The sequence below is a fragment of the Gasterosteus aculeatus genome, chromosome 6, assembly GCF_964276395.1.
Source record: "Gasterosteus aculeatus chromosome 6, fGasAcu3.hap1.1, whole genome shotgun sequence".
NCBI lineage: Eukaryota > Metazoa > Chordata > Actinopteri > Perciformes > Gasterosteidae > Gasterosteus > Gasterosteus aculeatus.
The window spans coordinates 1,061,999-1,085,522 of record NC_135693.1 but is presented as its reverse complement, the minus strand read 5'-3'; the positions used below and the strand labels follow the sequence as shown (position 1 = coordinate 1,085,522).

The 23,524-nt window shown below is 44.5% G+C and overlaps 1 long non-coding RNA gene across 1 annotated transcript; it reads right to left on the bottom strand.

Annotated features, from left to right (window-relative positions):
• Window positions 1–12,557: 12,557 nt before the first annotated feature.
• LOC144409439 (uncharacterized) lies at window positions 12,558–13,384 on the bottom strand. Its single transcript, XR_013467881.1, has 3 exons — window positions 13,322–13,384; window positions 13,154–13,231; window positions 12,558–13,055 (listed from the first exon to the last, which is right to left on the bottom strand). It is a non-coding gene; the product is annotated as an uncharacterized LOC144409439 (long non-coding RNA).
• Between the last annotated feature and the right edge of the window lie 10,140 nt (window positions 13,385–23,524).

Below are 23,524 nucleotides of genomic sequence, written 5' to 3'. Positions count from 1 at the left end.
GAGCAATGGATGAAAACAGCTCCTTTATTATTATATATTAACATGCCAACATATAATGCAGATTCGCCGAACTAAAAAACAATCCAATACCATATACCTTCTTTACTCAATTTGGCCTCAGAACTCTCAGAAAGTTTTTTTACGAAATTATCGTACGGCTGTTTTGGTATTGAGGAGTTCAATGTCACGTTTCAAATGACAGCCACAGAAAGATTACCCACGTTGTTCATGGTGTGGCAGTTACCATTTCCATGAAGTTCATACAGACTTCTACCAATTACAATTAAAGTAAATAGTGACAGCAGTTCTTGTGAGACATCAGAGTGGAGTGGGGCAACAGAAATCCACCTCACAGAACAGAAGATATATACATACTGTGAATGTCTGAATATCCCCACACGCTGTTCTGTTCTCCGTAGCCCTTTAGAACACTGTTCTATCCAGTCACTGTCCTTAAATTGGAGAATTGAAATGCATTTATCCAGATCCAAATTAATATCTTCAATATTCACTGATACCAAAGCACATTTTTCCAAATGGACTTTGGCTTTTAGCTTTATAGTAAAGTGGCTGTATGTGTGTGCATGGCTTCCGGCCGACAAGCAAGGTGCAAGGTTGCAGCTCCGTGCACTGAGTGGTCATTCATCACTGGAAGCGTTCCAGATATCTCCAGCCTTCACCAGCAGGTCACTGGCCGGACGTTTTCTGAGACCTGCTGCCAAAACACTCATCAATTCCGCACTGAACTGGGTCGTCCGAGTATGGCGGCGGAGGGTATTACCTCGGCAAAAGGTGACCTCTGATCCTCCCTTCATCCCCTGAAACCACTCATGTCAGCATCTCCTATCGCGATCAAACAGTTCGCATTCACTCCTCTTCAGCACGGGTACGCTGCCGATCACACAGCTACCTCAGCGCGTCCCAACCGTGGCTCGCCGGCTTACTTTCAACTTCGACATACAACCCCCTATGACTTCCAAGCCCCCCACGCGCTCTACCCCTGAAGTCCCCTGTCTGAAGAGGAGAAGCAGCAGGGGGGATGCGTAGGAGAATAGAGGGAAAGGGATTGATGAAGAACCCTTTTGATAGACTGCTGCAGGCAAAGGAAGGCTAAATTGATTGAACCTTGATGGGAATTATATCAAGGAGCGCGTTCATTTGCAGCAACGGACCCGCTGCATGCGTTTGGGAGTAAGGTGTCCTGTACATATGTATAATCTGTGCACGTCTGTGATTCTCAATTAAAGAGAGGCACTTTGGAACAGCCTCATTTCTATGATGATTTCTTTTTTCCTTGTTACCCTCTTCTGACGTCCACTCTGGTAGTACTAATTCAGATGAGTAAAGGGTGCTTACTTACAATGTGCATCAATATTTCTATTTATACATATTATTGAACTGAAACGAAAGATGGCTGGAGCCCTACAAAAGACAATCAAAATGAAGAAAAGACTAAAGCTAAATACAGGCAATTAGAGGTTGAGGACCTCACATCCGTTGTTTCCAATGATCATTTCAGCTGCTGGGCTTTGCCATATGAACGGGTGGATAGTTGCACTCCTAGACTGTATATAAGAAATGGATATAGTCAGTGTGACGTCACCCATTAGTTTATGGACTCAAATTTGGCAATTTTGGCCATCGCCATGGGCTTTCTTTGCAGGCAATAAATGAAAGTTGGCAGCAGCAGCGAGGTGTCAGTCGGAGCAGCCGCTCCCTAAATTCTGACTTGCAATATTGTCTATTTGACTCAAAGTGGAACATAGTTTACTAGATGAACAGCTTAGGTATCATTTTTTTGCGAACACTGGGGCCAACCCCCTTCAACTGAATAGGCTGGTAGCAAGCAGGACACAGGAAGTTGGTTTGGAACTTAAAAACGGTTCCTATTAGCTCACGAGAAATACCGAGGTTCAAAGCTACAACGCTACTTCTTTACATTCAATGCCGCACTCTCGAACTTTCAATGACCGCAAAGAACGCTGAGCAGACAACTTACAAACTGCTTTAGGAAGAATGCGACTTGTAAGACACATTTTAGTTCAAATTAAGCATTTTAAAATGACACAATTCCCAGATTCTACAGGCTGCAGAGCTTGCAGTTCACGGACAGATCATTTTCATTTTCATGGAAAATGACAGATCATTTTCATGGAAAATGATCTGTTGCCAGACAAGAACTCAGATCTTCATATTGAGTGATTGGAATTCATATATCACACCTGTCATTTGTTCATTTGTATTATGCCCATATAGCACATACTTAAAAAAAAACACAATCGATAATGTGTATGATGTTCCTACCCCACATGTTTTTGCATATAGTAGTTACATCATAAAAGTAGACATACAACTATCCATTTACACAACCTTATTTCACATCCCTCAAACAAACAAAGAGTCATTTTAGATTGGTTTCACAGCACGCCTTTGATGTGAAGTATGGCAGGATGACAGAATGAAGACCATTCCATCAGACCGCTGGTGCGGTCAGATTATATGTGTGTGTGTGTGCATGAGAGACAGGATTGGGTATACAGGATGCCATCTGGCAGTGGCGCCTCACACCCTGCGCTACTCGTCCCTGTGTGTCGGATCAGAACCGCAGGATCACGGATCCAGATCACTGCACACACCGAACATCGCCAAAAATAAACACGCTTACATATCACATACACCACCAACACACAGATGCTTTGAGAAAACACGCTAATTGCAGTCTGTGGCTGTCAATCAACCTTCTTCTTTTTGCCTAGTTCGTCTCATCATTATCTTTATCTTTTTCTACATGGCGTCTACCTACTAAATTGGAGTTCAATAAATTATGAATTGTGCTGAAGTCGTTCCTCATTTTAAAATCAAAATAATCAAAATAATGACACATTCAGAACACAATGAGTTCCAATGCAAATCAGCATTGAATCTCATCCAAAAACAGTTGTTGAAGTAGGGTAGTGGGGTGGTAGGGGGTAGTAGTAGGGTGCAATAAGTAAAGAAAGAACGTAGGTAGTTTTTATTAAGAAGGTCAGAGAATGCTCAACATAATTTGACAGTCGTGTTTTCCCTCATGGAGGAACGGAAGCTAAACGGAAACTGGTGAACAGCTCCCAACTGCGACACCCAACACACACACACAAACACACACACTTATAAATTCTTTATATTCACTTTTTTCAGCCTCACACCAAAAAATAAATAGTAACACAATCAAGTAACTTTTTTCAGTGGGTTGACAAAGCATGCTTCTGAAAATCACTGGAAGAGACAGCTGCATGGAGATGTCTTTCAATTCAAGGCCGGCTGTTCTTATGTGTAAATATATGGGCGCACTGAGCAGCACCTTGTGATGATTGACTGTGCTGTTGTGCTTCTCACTTAATCATAATGTCAGCTTGGGTATGTGTGTGTGGGTTCAGTGTTGCTCGATCAAGTAGAAATATTCCCAAATTGTAAAAAGGATGTTGTCCATATTGCTGATAAATCTTGAATTTACATGCACACACGTGCATTATGTCAGAGTTACTGCTCTTAATTTGCTAGCAACTACTTTAATATATCAATAATTCTTCCTTTCTTTTCACTTAGTTTTCTCTCTTTCTTGCTTCCTCACTTAAAGGAGCCATTTTGTGTCCTTTTACCACAAATTGATGTGGTTCTTTGTGGTCTGAAGGAAATATCTGAAACCTACTTTGGTCAAAATATAACAAGGATCATTATTACCAGCACGCATTTCAGCCTGCCTGAAACAGCTGTGCTCACCACGACGCGTTTGGCCCCTCAAACAGCTCAATGGTAAAAGCCATTATACCACATTGTTATACGGTATAAGGTAATACACAGATCACCCTCTTCAACGCTGCTCAAAGCTTTCCCCATCCTCCGACGCTTTGTAAACATTACACACATCAAAACATCAAGAAATTGTCATTGAGCGGCGGTGGTGGGATGCAGAATCAATTTGGGCTTCTTCAAAAGCCCTACTTGAAGCTGGAGGCAGGGCGAGACGGAGCGGAGATGCTAATCGCCCCAAAGGGTGCGGGTGTAATGCCTTCTCTCCCATTCAGCGCGTCTGCCTCTCACGCTGCCATCTTAATTATCACCATAGGACGTACATTACCAGACCAAACGCAAATGTCATCAAAACGACAATGGGCCTCGCAGTCGCCGTTATCGGCCGGCGTTAATTGATCTTATCGTAATCACATTATTGAGTTCAAATGAAGGTGCTTTAATAAGCAGCCCTTGCCATTCATGAATATGAATCCACTCCACTGAGGAGTCGTTTCAATTTAAGGCATTTAAATACAGCAGGGAAATACATGTGCCTTATGACAAACTTAAATTTTGGGATTTGACAGAGCCCGAAAGTGGACATGGAGTGAAAGTATATGCATAAAGTATAAGTATATATATATTAAAGTAATATGCAAAGTAATACGTAAGTAACTTTATTTGAATATATAACAACCGCCTTTAATGGGCTTTCAAACTTTTAAGTACAAATTATACAAATGTACGTCATTCAAAGTATCGATGGTCACTAGAAAACGTACAATGGCAAAATGGTTTCTTGGGATGGAGATGCTACTTGGGATGGCATCTTCTGTCTGTGACCTCCAACTCTCACTGGAGCGTTTCGCAGCCGAGTGTGAAGCGGTCGGGATGAGGATCAGCACCTCCAAATCTGAGGCCATGGTTCTCAGCAGGAAACCGATGGATCGCCTACTCCAGGTAGGGAATGTGTCCTTACCCCAAGTGAAGGAGTTGAAGTACCTCGGGGTCTTGTTCACGAGTGAGGGGAAGATGGAGAGTGAGTTTGGCCGGAGAATCGGGGCAGCGGTATTGCACTCACTTTACCGCACCGTTGTGACGAAAAAAGAGCTGAACCGGAAGGCAAAGCTCTCGATCTACCTCAATATTCGTTCCTACCCTCACCTATGGTCATGAAGGATGCGTCATGACCAAAAGAACTAGGTCACGGGTATAAGCGGCCGAAGTGGGTTTCCTCAGGAGAGTGGCTGGCATCTCCCTTAGAGGGTGAGAAGCTCAGCCATTCGCGAGGAGCTCGGAGTAGAGCCGCTGCTCATTTGCGTCGAAAGGAGCCCGTTGAGGTGGTTTGGGCATCTGGTGAGGATGCCCCCTGGGCGCCTCCCTAGGGAGGTGTTCCAGGCACGGCCAGCTGGGAAGAGGCCCCGGGGAAGACCTAGGACTAGGTGGAGAGATTATATCTCTGCACTGGCCTGGGAACGTCTTGGGATCGCCCAGTCAGAGCTGGTAAATGGTAAATGGACTGTACTTGTATAGCGCTTTTCTAGTCTTCCGACCACTCAAAGCGCTTTAACACTACATGACATCATTCACCCGATCACACCATTCACACATTCATACACTGATGACAGGAGAACCATACATAGTGTCACCTGCCCATCAATAACTATCATTTACACACTGTAGTTGCAGCTACAGGACCAATGTTGGGTTAAGTGTCTTGCCCAAGGACACATCGACATGCGGGTTAGCCGGGCCTGGCATCGAATCGACAACCCTCTGATTGGAGGACGACCGTGCTCCCCACTCACCCACTGTTGCCCGCTGGTAGATGTGGCGGGCCGAAAGTTTGGGGTCCCCTGCTGGAGCTGTTGCCCCCGCAACCCGGCCCCAGATAAGCGGCTGAAGATGGATCGGTGGAGTTTTCATTTTTTAGTCGTTCCCTCGACTCGGCCAGTACCGGCTCCACAACTCGTTCCCCCGACTCGGCCAGTACCGGTTCCACGACTAAGGCCCCCTCAATCCCATCCTGTGGTCCTCTCCCACCCTACCTTTGGTGTACTGATGGCCGTCTGGGATCCAGCCCTTGAGGTGGGGGTTCTGACAGGTATGGGGCTGGCACCCCCGAGCCCGGCGCCCATGTGCCCAGCTCCCCGTGTCCCGCAGCCGGTGTACCTCAGCCCGGCGCCCCGTGTCCTGCAGCTGGTGTCCTGCAGAATTCGGCCCTTGAGGGGGGGGTACTGTCACGGTTTGGGTTTGTTTCCTGTTTTACTTTGTAGTTTTCTGCCTTACCCAGGGGCACAACCCCTGGGTAACTTCACTTCCTACCTTGTCCTGTGATTGTCTGCCATGTCTGACAGTTTCCACCTGTGTCCAATCACCTGCAGCTTCCCAGTGTATTTAAGCCCTGTGTGTCTTTTGTTTTTTGTTGCGTCATACTGAATGTTCAAGCCTGAGTGTTCCTGGTTCCCGTCTGTAGTTTTGCCCCCCCCCCCCCCCCCTTGGAATTTGACTATTAGTCTTTTTAGTTGAAGTCTGCGTTTGAGTCCCGCCTCCATCTTCCCCCCCACTTGAAACTTATTTTTTAAATTTAAGTTGATCATTTTGCAGAATCACTTGTACATTCTGACAATTAACAGTATTGTTATCTAATGCATAACAACCTATGAATTTCTTTTACAGAGTACCTCGCAATATGTAGTATTGCCATATGAAAATAACATACTATATAAAATGAAAAACTTTGCACAGCGCCTTATACGTATGTTTCTGGTAGAGACCTGTCAATCACAATAAGGTATTATTTATGGTCCGTTTGACTCAAAATGGACCATAATTCACTAAATGAACATGCTGTATTGAAGAAGACTTTAAACTAGAAATTGAGACGATAAACCCGTGTTTACATGTTTAGTGAGGGAATAAGTTAAGAGAAAAGTAGGGTCCTTTTCTCATAGCCTTCCATTCGACCAGACTCCTTTTGGTCTCCGGAGGAGACGCCACCTGCTGGTTAGGAGAGAGAATGCACTTTTTTGAGATACTTCTTCATTGGCTTCACTCAACAAAACCAGAGGTTGATGCCTGCATTGTATCCTCAAACTGTTTCACAAGAAGCATATTTTAAAGTTATTGGTGACGAGTGGTTGTTCAATTTTTGGGGTCTTCCCATTATTATGAACCTAAAATATTGTAATTTTTCTCACCAGGAGATTCAACTCATCGGGTTGAGGGACGCACACTTAAGAGTAGGAAGATTCCTCATGGTGATGGTCACATATTCATTCTTTGGTCAAAAAGCTTCTTACTCCATTCGAGAAGTTTTCTGCCCAATCGCCGCAATACATATCCTTTCAAAATCTGCCAATTATTAACATTTTGACCTCATTTCACAGCATAAATTGAAGTTTGGTGTCAAAGTCATGAGCAGACAACTCCTTCGGGTGGATCTTCTTGGGCCACACACTTTGAAGTTAACGTTCATAGTCCTGGAATTTATATCTACATTAGTTTGTTCACTCTCCTCGCAGTATCACAGGATTTACAATGAATTCTTCAGAGACGGCATTAAGAACACAGACAGAAGTTAATAAAAGTCTAATCAAAACAACTTCCAAAGCTTTTCCTTCTTTTCACTTTCTAAATGAGATCAAAGCAAAAGTCGAAAACATTTAAGAATTACTAAGATCTGGGAGACACAAAACAACAACAATAAGAAAAGGGAAAAATGTAATAAATGGCCAAGCAACAAACAAATAAAATAATAAGAAAAGAAAGGAGGAGGAATGAGATGATCCACCAGGGACATTTTTCTTTTATTGTCTCTCTTCTTCTTTCATCTTGTGTATTTTTGTTTGTTTTGTTTATTTCTCCATTTGAGGGATTTGGTTTCTCGGGCGTTGTACAAAGGGGCGGCACAGGGGGGGGGAGGCCTTCCAGGGGGTCGACTTATTATTGTGTGTGTGTGTGTTACAGAGCATGTGTGGGTCCTTGTTTGTGTAATTATATTCCCTTTCCATAGAGGAAAATGAGTTATAATTGGCTTGACAGTGTGAATAGTTGATTCCTCTTATTGTTAGAATGTCAGAATCTACAGCCCTTCTTCTTATTCCAACTTGTCTTTAAGTTCTACATTACACGCAGGAATTTTTTTGTTTTTTTCTTCTCCCTCCTACAGTGTTATTGACTGTATGGCAAAACTCTAACTGGTGTGTACTTGCTCTTTCTAAAAGGTTCCTTCCAGTCGACAATTCAGTTTTTTCTTTTTGGCGCTCAAGTCTTTTCTTGTACTTTTGAACCTGCACTATTATGGCTTCTAGTCGCGGATCAAAAGGTAGAATTACATCGCTTTTCATACGTAGGAGCTGTTATTCAGAAAACCGCCTCGGCACCCTTTCCTTCGCCGCGGCGAAGGCGTCCACAGGCGCCGCGGCCTTTTCAGAGAGGTTGGCCGCACGGGAGGAGGCAGGGAGGCAGGGTCGACGGCGAGAACAGAAATAGAGAGAGGGAGAGAATAGTCGGCGAAGAAATCAATGTCAAGCTCTGCCTTCCTTTTCACCGTGCACTTGGAGAAGGAGAGGAGGGGGCTGGGGGAAGGGGGGTCGGAGGGAGTATGAAGAGAGATGGCACTGGAGGACACCTTAGGTCAATAAAGAATCAATAGGAGTGGGTGAAACTACACGCTGAGGATAAAAGAGTGTGGAGTAGGCCTTGGCTGCCACGTACTGTCGGGGAGCCTCTGGCATTGGCAGAAAAGGAAACATGTCCAGGGGTTACTCCACAACCCTTCACGCCAAAAGGTCTCAGCGCCTAATTGTGTTAAGCCGCTTTCCTCAAAGCATCAGAGGGAGAGAGGTGTGAGCCCCGGAGCTTTTATTGTCCACCTATCTATCAAAAATGCAGGCTAATTAGATTCCTCTCATGCAGTCCGCGTGCTCTGGGTAAACTGTATTCTGATCTCTGTGACGACGCCCCATTCCTTCAGAATCATGTGGGTCGGCCTTTTTTTTTGGTAACGTCTCATGCACAACAACTCTTCATACTAATACTAATGTGTGTGTTGTCCTTTGAATATTATAATTGAGTCGAGGAGCTATTAGTGCACACTTTTTTTCAGACTTAAGAAACGCAGGGAGAGCGCGTCATTAAAAACGGCGTTGGAGTGCGTGTTGTGACATCCCTGACACTCGGAAATAACGAGGTGACGCGAGAGTGATGGAAAATAAAACACAGCCCTTGAAATGAGCCAATCCAACGCAAAAAAAGCTTCTCTTAATCTCGGCAAGAAGCAGAGATGACAATTAAGCAAAGAAAGATATCAATTAAGTGGCATAATTGAGATTTTGTAGCTTTATGAAAATGAATTTCCCAAAGGTTTCTTTGGTAATGAGTTCCAGCAGAGGTATTAAAAGGTATAGTCTTGTGTCATAGCCCCCATGAATAAAAGCTACTGTAACAAAAGCTACTGTAACACGTACACAGAGTAAGGCTTTTTATTGCCCCTGCTTGTTTATTGAGAGGCTCTCTGTCCTCTTACTTAATCTTTGCAGGTATGCAAAATACCCAAACAAAGAAACTTCCTTCCCTTTGGCCCTATGTAAATGTGAAAAAATCACAATGAGGGAAAAATGTTTATTGCGGTCGGAGAGCAGCCAGTTAACATTCAGAGGTTGAACATGTCTGGTAATTAGCAGAGTAGGCTATTACACTAAAAACAACACAATTGACCCAGTCGGGATGTCGAACACGTCGAGCTTCAATCCCTGCAGCACACCTGTGTTAGCAACCCTTCAACCCCTTCCATGTGTCAGGGGTCACCCGAGCAGTAGTGGGCGTCAGAGCGAATGTAAAGGTGGTGGGGGGGGGGGGGGAGTAGGGGGTTTCCTCTCACAGGAAAACGCCTCCAGCAATATGGCCGCCAGAGTCTGCAAGGGCATGATACGTATCAATTATGAATGCAAGCCTGGTCTTAGTTAATGATGTCCTCACATATATCTCTCTTCAGAGCAATTAATGCAGCTGTTTGTGCTGGAGGATGCCCCCATACGTACAATGTCAGAGCCCCAACACCCACACATGGGTGCAAGGGAGAGCCTATGTTGGAACGTGCACAGACAACATACAAATACATCTACTTGGCTGCATTTGTTTTAATGATGATTGTTTCTCTTTAAGCAACTTTTACTTCAAATATACCATGGGTCGGGACCCGGCATGGCAAAGGAGCCTATTTCTGAGTCCCTGTGTGCCAGGAATACTCGTTTGTACAGCAAATACTAGCAGTCATTAGGCCGGGTCCTGGAGTAAGAGTGGATTTTTCTAAATTCGGTTCCTGGGCTGAAGAAGTTTAACAACCCTTGTACCATTATGCTGGAGGACAATGGATAATGAAGACAAGGTTGAGAGACCCAGGAAAAGAAAAAAGAAAAAGACAAAAGACGAGGCTGTGCGAGGACGGATATCTGGTGAATTGCACCCCCAACCCCCAACCCACCCATCACAACAAGCACAAAAGATGCAGAGCTCTCCATTCCTCTGAGGGCCGACTGAGTCTTCTGCATATTGAATGAAACAAGACGGGTTGGAGATCTATTTTCAGTTCAAAACACACACTTTCCCTTTTTGTTCGAAGCGCAGCATCGTTGAGTGGCTGGCAGCGCTGTAGTAAGAGCATGTACTGGAAGGTCAAGATAAGGTTTGGGGGGAAAAATGCTGCCCAAGTATGTATACATATGTAACTACGGTGTGTCAAATGTGTGGTCGTGTGATTAAATATCTGTGAGGCTCATTCTGTATATATATATATATAATATATATATATATATATATTTGAAAATCCTTGAAAATCCTGTTGTTCCCTCCCTCCAATGGTAGTTTTACGGATATAAGATAAAGTACGTCAGTCATTTGTGTGTCCACCAGGAATAAAGCCTATAATTGATTTTCCAATGGCATTGCATTTTACAAACTACTAAGGGTGTAACGATTCATTTTAACAACGATTCGATTCGAATCGCGATTAATGGTTGCCGATTCGATTCATGGACGATCTGGGTTAATTTAGAACGATTCAATTCGATTTGATACAGTGACTTATAATCGATTCAGTAACTTTACTGGACAGTGCAGGCAAAGTTTCTGAGATCCCTGTTTCTTGTAAGGAAATCAGGTGTAAATTAACTATATTTAATTAAATAAATTATATATTGGATATTATAAACAAGCAAACAACAATTAATGGCAAATGTATTAACCTTTTATTTGAATCAAGCGCAACCATTTTCAATGTAAACATTACACAATAATTACACAATGTTTGTAACGTTTAACGTGTCTAAAGTGCTAAAAAACAAACAAACAAACACACATCCACACCGTTTTTGTACTTAAATCCAATGTGCAGTTTCCAAGTATCGATACAATCGATTATGTACCATTTCAATCGATATATGTCGTCCGGAATGCCGATTTGCGGAGCACAGATCGATTCAGTTGGATCGCAGGAATATAAATCGATTAATCGATTCAGTGAATGAATCGTTACACCCCTACAAACTACCATGACACTGCGCTGAAATAGCTCAGGTTGTCTTCTTAGATATACAAATGTTGCACTAGTCACAGCCAAAGAAAACATTTTCTGGGAAACATCCTCTGGTATGGTTTCTTTAGTTATTCATACCAGAGATGGATGGAAGAGATGGACAAATTGCCCCGCCACTCCACACACACACAAACCTACACACAATTTAACGAAAGGTCAATTTGATCATGGTACCATGGAGCCTGTTTCAAGGGAGTGCGGTAAATTGGCTTTGAAGTGGTCTCTGGTTGTGGAGTGGTCGCTGGTTGTGATCTCTGGTTGTGGAGTGGCCCATGGTTGTGGTCTTTGGGTGTGGTCTTTGGTTGTGATCTCTGGTTGTGGAGTGGTCTTTAGTTGAAGAGTGGTCTCTGGTTGTGGTATCTGGTTGTGGTATCTGGTGGTGAAGTGGTCTCTGGTTGTGGTCTCTGGTAGTGGAGTGGCCCTTGGTTATGGTCTCTGGTTGTGGAGTGGTCCTTGGTTGTGGTATCTGGTTGTAATCTCTGGTTGTGGTCTCTGGTTGTGGAGTGGTCCTTGGTTGTGGTATCTGGTTGTAATCTCTGGTTGTGGTCTCTGGTTGTGGTCTATGGTTGGGGAGTGTTCTCTGGTTGTGGAGTGGCCTTTGGTTGTGGTCTCTGGGCAGCTCAGACTTTAGCCGACGGGCTTGGCACTGCACAGCTTCACTGCATGAAAAGTGAGATTTTCGTCCCCGTAAACGCCCGGAAATCTCCCTAATTTCCGACAATTTCCGACAATTTGCAACCCGCGCACGTCGCGTTTGTCTGTGCCACAAATTGTCGGAAACGAACCATGACGTAGGTGGAGAGCTGGCGGAGGTGCGAATGGTCCGAATTAGCATATGGATGCGGCGAAACCGCTGGTGGCCGAGCCGAGCGGGCTTGAATATCCTTACTCCTTATTGGAGGAAACCACAATTTACTAACAAATAAAATCACTCGTGATTGGCAGCAAAACCACACGTGGGCAGACCAGGCTTGAGTTTCCTTGTTCATGATTGGATAAAAACAACTTTCAATCACTCGTGATTGGTTGGCAGATCTGTCGCTATTGGTCACCCGCCTCATTTTATTTATATATTCATATTATGCTGTATATTCATTTCATGGCTATCCTATGTAGGCTACTACACTATTATTAGGATACCAACCAGGACATCAATGAATTTATAGAGAAAATGAACATTTGCCACATGTTTATGCAAAGAAAGAGCTTTATTAACAACACACAAACAACTACATACAAAGTGAGGATCTGCCCACACTTGGGTAACGGCGGTTTAAAAACTACAGCTCAGTAAACTGTGCGTTTGCCTCCTCGGGGTTGTAGACCGTCACTGGCGCCGTGTTTTCCGAGGCAGGTCTGTTGTGCAGGCGGCTCGCGTGCGTGTGGCGACCGTGCAATCCACCCCGAGACCCCACCAACAACGCCGTCCCCTCCGCCCGACGTGAGCTCCACGGTGGCGGATTTCCAGAGTTCCACCTCGTCATCAGCCAGCGCACTTTGTCTCGATTCCAGCAGCTGTAAAAACAACAATGAATCAGTACTGTGCGATGCGTACGGACACAACACATCGATCAATGCACCTGAAACAAGTCAGCAAATAAACTCTGACCTTCTTTCTTCTCGCTCGACTCCGCGCTGAATCCTTCGCAGCTCCTGCGTCCCGTCTCACAATACGTCTCACAGGCGGCTGGAAAACAATTAAATGAGTGTGGTATGAATACAAAAAGAAAATCAAAATCAAGTCACAGTAACATTTAACAAGGAAGGAGAAACAGTGTCACTTACACACAATGACGTCGTCTAAATCTGGACTTTTCCCGGAGCAAATACGAGGTCACCGCCTCATTATGAGGCGAGATTAGTCTGTGAAAACAAAGTGTACAGTTATGATCGGTATCTATACGTATATATTCCCTTATAGCGCAGAATGAAAGCATATTCTGTAAATCTGACCCTTGCTCCGGTTCGTAGCGCCTGTAGTTTGTCTCGGAGTTGAGAAGACGGCGCACCGCTTCCTGTAAACGACACGGCAAAGAAAACACACTTTAATAAAGCTGTTTCTGCTCACTCGTAAGGCTACTGGGCTACTCTTAGCTTAGCTTGAGGCTACGCTACTTTTAGCTTAGCCTGCAGTCATTGAACGTATTCTTACCGCTATCGTGGGATTGTGCGCCCGTCTCCTCTTCTTTGAGTCGGTTCCTCTCCTCCATGGACAGAAACCCGCAGAGTCCCGAACGCTCCAGCGGAGCGAACCGCTCGTTGATATCGGCAGTTTGTTGTTGGCGTTGACGAGACGATCCACTGAGAGCATTCAGCAGCTTCTTCTCGTCTGTCTGCGGACTGGCCGAAAGTTGGTGACCGCGGAGAGGAGTTGAAGGCGAGTTGAACGCGAGACGTCGTCCCGCCATTATTCACGAAGCAGCAAAAACCAAACAAAGGAACTGGAGATACAGTTCTTCTGAATATAGTAACACACACGTGTCTGTTTGTATGCTCGTCTTGCAAGTACTGCTGTCTGAGTCGTGCCTATGACCTCACACGTGATTGGACGAGGAGTCTAAGGGTCCTCCAATCACATACGAGGTTATTGTTATACGGAAGGACCAGTATTTTAGGAAGACAAATGGTTGGGACTTTGAAACAGCTGATATGCTTTATGTAAAGCCGTGTTTTGGTGTCAGCAGAACGACTTTCCCTAGAAATCTGTACAGTGGTGCCTCTTTCTCCATTCCACCAGACACTCTAGAGTCTGACAGACATGCAATGTTGACAATGTATCATCACATGTACCCTTGTGTCACTGAGGTTGAATGTTTTGCCATGACATGTAAACGGGTAACATATATGAATGTAACTTACTCAATCGATAGATGCAGAGCATAAAGCTCAGCATGTGTTCATGCTAAGTGGTGTGGAAACACAACAGTTTTGAGGAACCCGTCCTTGACCCTCTAGCAGAACTACGACCAGCCATTATAAAGCAGTTTATAGTTGTTAATGTTGTGTCAAAAGGTACGGCATTTAAACATGTTCTTGCACAAGTTTCCTGGCTTCATCTCCACCCGGACAGACATTTTTATGGAAAGCCAATAGAAGTTTGGGGCTTGCAGGGAACAGACACGTTATACCCAGCATCATTTCTGCCAGTTGAGCGCATTGCTAGAAGATGTGTGGGTAATACATCCTCTGTACATTTAAGTAAGACCAAAGAAAAGGTCACTGTAGTCCTGCCACTATGCACTGTAGTTGAGCTCTAGGAGACTGATCTCTGCAGACCCCTCATGCTGATTCAAATGTTGTTTGCATGGAATGCTCATTTTATCTTGATTAAAACTAATTTTTTAAAGAAGTTATTTTGCGTATCTTTTTTACATAACATTTGCCATTGCTAATGCCGTACACAGTAATCTAGCATATTTGAATTAAATAAATCAATTCACGCTAAAATGTAAGAGTCTATAATTAGGCTACTGAGCCTGATCTATTTGTACCAGAGATTTTCTTACCTTTTAAAAAAATGTCACCTGGGCTAAAACTCCCTCTGCGACCCTGATTTGCATTTGTTTAGCTCACAGCATTTTCATTTACATGTCAAAGCCTCCCCAAGAATTAGGAGGAGGGGGGTCATTGGGGGACAACTGCCAAGGGAGGCCCACATCAATTTCTGACAATTTACGGCAGTTTTTGGCGTTGCCCGCAAATTGCCGCAAACCTGAAATTCCACGACAATTTACAGTGCCGCATACTGCCGAAAATCCCACTTTTCATGCAGTGCTTGCCACAGTTGACCGCCAACCCAAGAGCATTATTAGCATTTGGGATGTGGAGCGGGATAGTCAGGGAAGTTGGATGGATTTCTCATCTGGACAGTCTCTGCAGTTCCTTTAGGGGGTGTTCGGTGCATCATGAGGCCTGCTTATTTGAACTGAGGCAGACAAGTCTCTGTTCAATAACACTGCGCCTTAAACCAAGCCCCCCAGAGGCGATACCTTTTACTGACAACTGCAAAATGATTACTTGCTTTACAAGTGAAAGTATAACTAATGTAAAAAAAAAATTAACAATCACAAGATTTTCTAAGACTGTCGGCGCAAATTAGTGCAATTATTAAGGGTTCATCAGGAAACTGTACAGAGGATCTGTCTTCACATCGTCATCACCACATAACAAAAGCGCAAACTGGCAAACTCTTATGTTCCAGTTTACTAACCTTTTAGCTACAGTGGAGGTCAAGGGACGGTATTTATAACAGCATCAATGCCATAAAATAGCAAAGTGAACTTTTTCATGTGTCAAAGTTGGTGTAAATTCGGAATAGCCCCTTTCAGGCCGCAGCTTATTGCTGGATATACTAATATTACACCCAAATTATACATCACTTTCCCGTCCATGAGTACTCGACGACACTACGCTTTTTGTACACACACAATAATACAAAGACAAAAAGAAGTTGGACTTTTATTTTGTAAGATACATTGCAGATTGAGAAAGAAAGTGAGGAGACAAGAAAGACAAAGTGGGCCAGAGATAAACCAAGAGAAAGTCCTGTCATGTTTTAGCAATTCCTTTGCCACACACACACACACACAAGCACACGGGGGCATCGTGCACGTTAATCTGAACTGATTGCATGTCCACTTACATAAATTATGGACTGTGGCGGATGCATTATTTACTCTGGAATTAAAGAGGCATGCAAGGTTGCTGGATGCCGTCACAACGTCACGGCACAGGCATAGTCACACACACAGATTCTGGTAGGGAAGCACTTTGAGCGGAAACAGGCACTAAAATCAGCAAATATACAGAACACACCCCTTCTCAATGGCTAGCTCCTCTTAACTAATGTTAGTCTGCTTTCCTCCTTCTCTCCTTATTCCGCCGTCCTTCATACCCTCAGTCCTTCCGGCCTTGTTTTTTTATTTTCCCGACTATTCAGCAATGCATTTATCGTCTCAGTCATCTTTGCTTCCATTTTTCCTACATTTCCATGGTGTGCTTCTCCACCTTAATTCACTAATTTTTCGTTTCATGCATGTCCTCATCTCCAGCTTTCATTCACTAATTGTGTCTTTCTTACCTACTTACACTCCTCCTCCCATTTCCCTCCCTCTGCTTTTATTTATTTTCTCTATTGTCACCAGTTGTTTTATCTTTTCTGTGCACAACCATGTCCATTCACTCTCTGTAGATGCTTGTTCCTGTGATTCCATTTTTTTCCTGCTTGATAGCGGTGTCCTTTCTTGCTGTTGTTTTTCTTCTCCCTCCCTAAGATCCATCTTACTTCCCTCTCGCTTTTCCCATCAGATGAGGCTCAAAAACCAGTTAGAATAAACTGCATGATTATTGTTGACAAGGTATGCACAAAGAAAGAGCACATTGATGCTAAATTTCACTGGACCTGGTAGAGAGACAGCAGGAGCAAATACATTTTATAATGTGTCTGTAAAAATAGATGAGCACTGGCAATGCACTGCCAATCAAACAAGCATGTTCTTTATAAAATCACAAAACAGAATCACTGTGCACGTTATCGCACAATTTCATTGAGCAAGCTGTTGACTCTTTTTGCAGGTGTTACTACAGTATGTATGTATCTCACGTCTTACGTAATCTACAAGTTACAGCTTATGTAAGGAAAAAGCAAACACTAAACAGGAATCAAATGGATCAAGGACACTGTTAGAGTCTCAGGAGTACGGCTGCAACAACGAATTGATGAAATCGATAAAATTAAATTATTAAAAGCTTTGGCAACGAATTTCAGTATTGTTTTGTTGTGTCGCGCGATTATTACGTCACTCAATGAGTTGCGGAGATGCGCGCGGCGCAAAAATGAAAGATAAAAGCGCCGAGCCGACAAAGAGGACAGAGCAGCCAGCAGACATGACGCAGACAGAGACGTCTGTTCGACTAGTCGTCCAAGGTGTGCGAGCATTGGGGGGGGAACGCTGGGGAGGTTGAAGAGGAACTGAAGTCAGATTTGTTTTTTTAGCATGAGAAATTGGATGTGTGGCAGGAGTGAGTTACTAAAGACCGAAATGAGTGACCGTCACGCTCAATGCGTGACACGTGAGAGCCATTAAACCAGCGCGGCTAACTAAGAAGCCTCTAATGCATTTATTTACAAATCCATCCATTGTCAAACCGCTTATCCTGCACACAGGGTCGCGGGGGGGCTGGAGTCCTTCCCAGCCAACTTCGGGCGATAGACAGGGTACATCCTGGACTGGTCGCCAGCCAATCGCAGGACTACACAGAGACACACTCTTAGTTGTTTTTTTGCTGTACTTTGATGAGGTGTATACATTTACTTGACTTGCACTACAATGATGGTAATAATTTAATGAATACGCTTTATGTGAATATGGGGGTGTGTTTGTGAGTGTACTGTAGTATAGAGAACAAGTTCTGACATTAAAACAAATCTTTTTTAATTTTCTGATTTGTATTTTTCTTTATTTTTAATGAATTATTATGTTCAAGGAGCAACCTTTACGTTCTGTACTTTCTGAAGTACGTCTGCAATGTGAATTTGCAATTCGGTTTTAGAATAAAGGGTTGGAAATTAAAGCTTTTTAATGCCGTTTTTATAAAACATCTGATTCATCCAAGAAATAATCGACCGATTAATTGATTATCAAAACAACATTTTGATCGGAAATGATAACCTTTAGTGACAAACTGGACCTTAAAAATAGGTTTACCTCTCCGCCTATAAACAATCTGCAAATGGAAATTAGGTCTTATACACTCCTTTTCTATGCTACAGTATATTACCCCCAATGTGGCTTTTATTTTAACAGTGAACCTAAAATATCAGAGCCCTATAGTGGTTAGGTCTCTCTTCTGTTTTCCTCCCTTCAAGCCACCAGTGAAGCTCAAATCAGTATGCAAAGTGTCCCAGCGGGGCGGCTCCTTAGAGCAAAACATCCCAAGCTTTACTGGAACTTTTGGACGCCGCCACTAGATTCAAGAGAAAAAGGCCTCTGAAACAGATGGAGAGGGAATACAACACAGGGTATATCAGCAGAAAGGAGAAAGTCTGCGTCCCTCCCACGCACTTCCATCCTGCAGCCTACAATCTCAGCTGCAGCGCGGCCGACTTAGCACCTAAATATAGAGCATGCCGGCTATTCATGTAGTGTTATTGCAACGCTAATGCCCACAATCAGGGATTTTGGAAGGGCTAGCCGGCTTTATAAGCGGAGCATTCGGCTCCTGAATATGCATGGTGCCGAGCAGCAAGAAGAGAGAACGCTGGGCGAGAGCAGAGGATTTGATGTTCAATAAAAAGAGAAAGCCTTTGACATGGAAGAGGAGAAGGGCCCAGCCTCAATATGAAAAAAACCAGGAGAGGGAATTAGATGGATGGAGAATTCCTTCAGAAATACAGGCAGAAGAGAGACATAAGAGAAAAGAAAAAGGGACATTTGAGCGTTTAGTGTGTGCGTCGCAATGTGTGTAGTCGCAGTGCGAAGCGACAGAAAAGGAACCAGAGACGTACACACATGCATTATCTCCCAACTCTTTAAAAAAGCACTCTGGCATGCCTCCTGTTGACTTACTTCCAGCTTTACATGTCGTTTAAAGACTACCTTTAAAATCACAGAGACACTTAATGGCCTATTTAAATTAGACAAGGCCTATAGGTCAGCCTCATTACAGATGCCATTAGCAACCATGCACCAAGGACTGTACAGGAAAATACTTGTTTAAGGGCCTCTAAGTGATAGTGGGTAATCCTCGTAAAGATGAATGCTAACCAAGTGGCCCAAGTGAGACATTTATACAACCTTCAACAAACATCTTTAAATTCACAAGGGAAGTATGCCCCATGGCCGTCCGAGTGAGCTCCGTTTTTGCACTTAAAACCCTGTGTCCGGCCATGCTGCCTGGGACAGAGCACACTTCTGCAATATTTTCATTTACTAATGTGAGTTTTTTTTAGAGGAATAACTGGCTGTGATTTAAAAGTGATTTAAAAAGTCAAACAGAAACGACTTAAGATCTTAAAAGCTATGGTTGAATTTGGAACAGAATTCGACATTACTTGTCATTTAACTGACGCTTTTATCCAAAGAGACTTACAATAAATGCAATCAACCATAGGGATACAAACTCAGAAGAGCAAGAAACAAGAAAGTGCAATTTCCTCAAATAAGCCAATTTACAATTTTCTATAGCTAAGTGGCGTTACGGGCGGCACGGTGGCGTGGTGGTTAGCACTGTCGCCTCACAGCAAGAAGGTCCTGGGTTCGATTCCGCCCAGTGGCCTTTCTGTGTGGAGTCTGCATGTTCTCCCCGTGTCTGCGTGGGTTCTCTCCGGGTTCTCCGGCTTCCTCCCACAGTCCAAAGACATGCTCTGGGGATCAGGTTAATTGGGGACTTTAAATTGCCCGTAGTTGTGTGAATGTGAGTGTGAATGGTTGTGTGTCTCTGTGTTGCCCTGCGATTGGCTGGCGACCAATCCAGGGTGTACCCTGTCTACCGCCCGAAGTTGGCTGGGATGGACTCCAGCCCCCCCGCGACCCTGTGTGCAGGATAAGCGGTCTGACAATGGATGGATGGATGGAAGTGGCGTTACAAGTACAATTTGAGTGCTACAGTTTGTTAGTGTTTTAGTGGAGGTAGAGTCTGAAGAGGTGTGTCTTTAGTCTGAAGATGTGAAGGCTCTCTGTGGTCCTGATGTCTTCAGAGACCTCCTTCCACCATTTAGGAGCAGGACAGCAAAGAGTTGTGATCAAGTTGAGTGTTTTGCTCTCATTGAGGAAGGAAAAAGCAGTTTATCAGATGCAGAGCGGAGAGTGCGGGTCGGGATGTCGTGTTTGACCATGTCCTGGATGTAAGCTGGACCCAATCCATTCACAGCATGGTACGTGAGCACCAGTGTTTAGAACTGGATGAGCCACCGGTACCAGTGAAGAGAGCGGAGGAGTGGAGGAGTGTGGTAGAACTTAGGAAGGTTAAAGACCAGTGGAGCTGCTGCATTCTGGATGAGCTGCAGAGGTGGAATGGTGGTAGCAGGAGACCTGCAGGAGAGAGTTGCAGTAGTCCAGGCGTGAGATGACAAGAGCCTGAATCAGTACCTGCGCTGCCTTCTGAGTGAGAAGAGGACATATTCTCCTGATGTTGTAGAGCGTGTATCTACAGGATCGTATTGTCGCAGTGATGTTGGGAGTCAGGCAGGTCAGAGAGTTGGCTGTTGAGTGTCACGCCGAGGTTCCTAGCAGTCAAAGTTGGCGTTAGCACGGAGTTGCCGAAGTTGACCGTCAAGTCCTGGGTAGGTGAATCTATTCCCGGAAATAGAAGTAGTTCAGTCTTGTCGGGGTTGAATTTCAGATGGTGGGCAGACATCCACTGAGACATGTCAGTTAGACAGGCAGAGATCCGTGCCGCCACCTGAGTGTCCGAGTGAGGGAAGGAGAGTATTAGTTAGGTGTCATCGGCATAGCTGTGGTAGGAGAAGCCATGTGAGCAAATGACAGCGGCGAGAGATTTGGTGTAGAGTGAGAAGAGGAGGGGACCCAGGAAGGAACCCTGAGGAACTCCAGTAGTAAGAGGACAAGGTTCCGACACAGATCCTCGCCAGGTTACCCGGTAGGTGTGGCCGTCAAGGTAGGACGAGAGAAGGGAGAGAGCAGAGCCTGAGACACCAAGTTCCTGAAGGGAGGAAATGAGGATCTGGTGGTTGACTGTGTCAAATTCAGCAGAGGTCCAGAAGGATGAGGACAGAGGACAGAGAGGCGGCTCTAGCAGTGTGGAGTTGCTCTGAGACAGCAAGGAGAGCAGTCTCTGTGGAATGGCCTTGAAGCCTGACTGGTGGGGGTCAAGCAGGTTGTTACGGTGGAGATAGTAGAGAGTTAGTTAAAGATCGCACGTTCAAGGGTTTTGGACAAAAAGGGAAGAAGAGAGACCAGTCTGTAGTTTTCTACAGAAGGGTTGAGGGTAAGTTTCTTCAGGAGTGGGTTAACTCTTGCCTCCTTCAGAGAATTGGGAAAACAGCCAGATAACAGAGCATTGTTGATGAGACAGGTGAGGAAAGGAAGAAGGTCAGGTGCGATAGATTGTAGAAGATGTGATGGAATTTTTGACATCACATTTTTGGTCACCGGAAACTTCATGGTCCTATATTGTTTCCACAGTGAAATTGCTTGTCCCAACAAAAGAGACCTCTTAACGTCCACATGACAGGTGGATCCAAAAGGATCGCCAAACTTTTTCTTTGGCCTGTAAATAAAAAGATAAATGCTATGTGAGCAGCCTTAATAAAAAACGCTATGATGAGTTTACATTGACCACTCAAAATCACACGCACAAACACAACTAATAATTTCTTTCAAGATTTAAAGTTTAAGAGAGTGAGTACTTAATTGAACCACATGTCTTTAACATACCTTAGTCTTTGCTCCTCTTGAGTTTCTCCCGCGGTTGTGTCTGTATGAAAATCTTGTTCTGTTGCTAACTTCGGGACTCTTTGGGGTAAACAGGATGTCTATGCAGCAAATAGGTTTACAGATGCGCTCCATAGCGCCATCTATCGTCGGGGAGTTTGAAAAGAAACGAACGCGCTTTGGCCCAAAATCAGAATTTTGCCGTGAGAAATTGCCTCAACATGCTGTGACCACTGACATGCAATGCTTTGGTATGTTTAGGTGAAGCTTAGGCGTTAATTCAGTCAGGAAGACTGGAGAAGCTAATGCCTGCCCCAGGGCCCCGCTATCCGTCAAGCTCCTGAAGTTGACACCACCCTCATTGGACTGATCTCTGGTGGGGACGAGTCCGCCTACAGGTGGAGTCTGACCATCTGGTGTCCTGGTGAAGCCAGAACAACCTGGAGCTCAACGCTCTAAAGACAGTGGAGATGGTTGTGGATTTCAGCAGGAACAGAGCCCCACCTTCCCCATCACCCTGTGCGACTCCCCCGTCACTATTGTGGATTCCTTCCGTTTCCTGGGCTCCATCATCACCCAGGACCTTGTGGGAGCTGAACATCAGCTCCATCACCAAGAAGGCTCAGCAGAGGTTGTTCTTCCCCGAGGAAGCTGAAGATATTCAACCTGCCAAAGACGATGATGGTGCACTTCTACACGGCCATCATGGAGTCCATCCTCTGCTCCTCCATCACCATCTGGTACGCTGCAGCCACAGCCAAGGACAAGGGCAGGCTGCAGCGTGTCATCCGCTCTGCGGAGATGGTGATCGGCTGCAATCTGCCGTCCCTGCAGGACTTGTTCGCTTCTGGAACCCTGAAGGGGGCTATAAAGATTGTAGCCGACCCCTCTCACCCCGGACAAAACCTGTTTGTGCCCCTTCCATCTGGCAGGAGGCTGAGGTCTATCAGGACTAAGACCTCCCGCCACACGAACAGTTTCTTCCCGTCGGCAGTCGGGCTCATCAACAGAGCCGGTCCCCCACTGACTGACTCTGACATTCCACCGGTCACTTTCTTTCATTCTGCACTTGTCACTTTCACTTGTCACTTTTAACTCGTCACTTTTGTCACTTCCTGTTCGCTAGTGCACTTTATTTTTTCATTTTTAACTAACTTAATTCTTTTTTTTTAAACCAACCCTTAGCCGTATTCTACTAACCCATTGCATTAGCATTTTATTTTATTTCATTACTCGTGCACTGCTGTCTTGTCTATTGTCATACTGTCTACTGTCACACCCCAACCACCAAGTCAAATTCCTTGCATGTCTGACATATTTTGACAATAAATATTTCCTGATTCCTGAACTATGGGGGTACGCCATAAGCTGATGACCTTTCAGCAAACACCAAACGCAACCCTCTGCCCATCCGGACACCTCCAATCAGCAGGGGAATAGCATGTGGAAAGAGTGGAACTTATTCTCTACCACCACCACCAGTGTCTGGATCCCCAATGGGGGGGTATGCCTCATCTCTTCCCGGCTCCTGGTCGATCCTACGGCTGGATGGAGTCCAAGCCCCAACAAACTTTGCACCTTTAATACTTATGCTTGTTGTAATAAATCATTATTAAAAGTTTAGAGGTCTCTTCTGATTGAAGTATCATATCATCTCTAATGTGGTGTAAGTCATACTGATGTGTAAAATGCTACATGTCGCAGATTCATAGCGGGGACTAATGAAAAGGGATTCCATAGCCCAGAAAGATAGAAGAAAGCT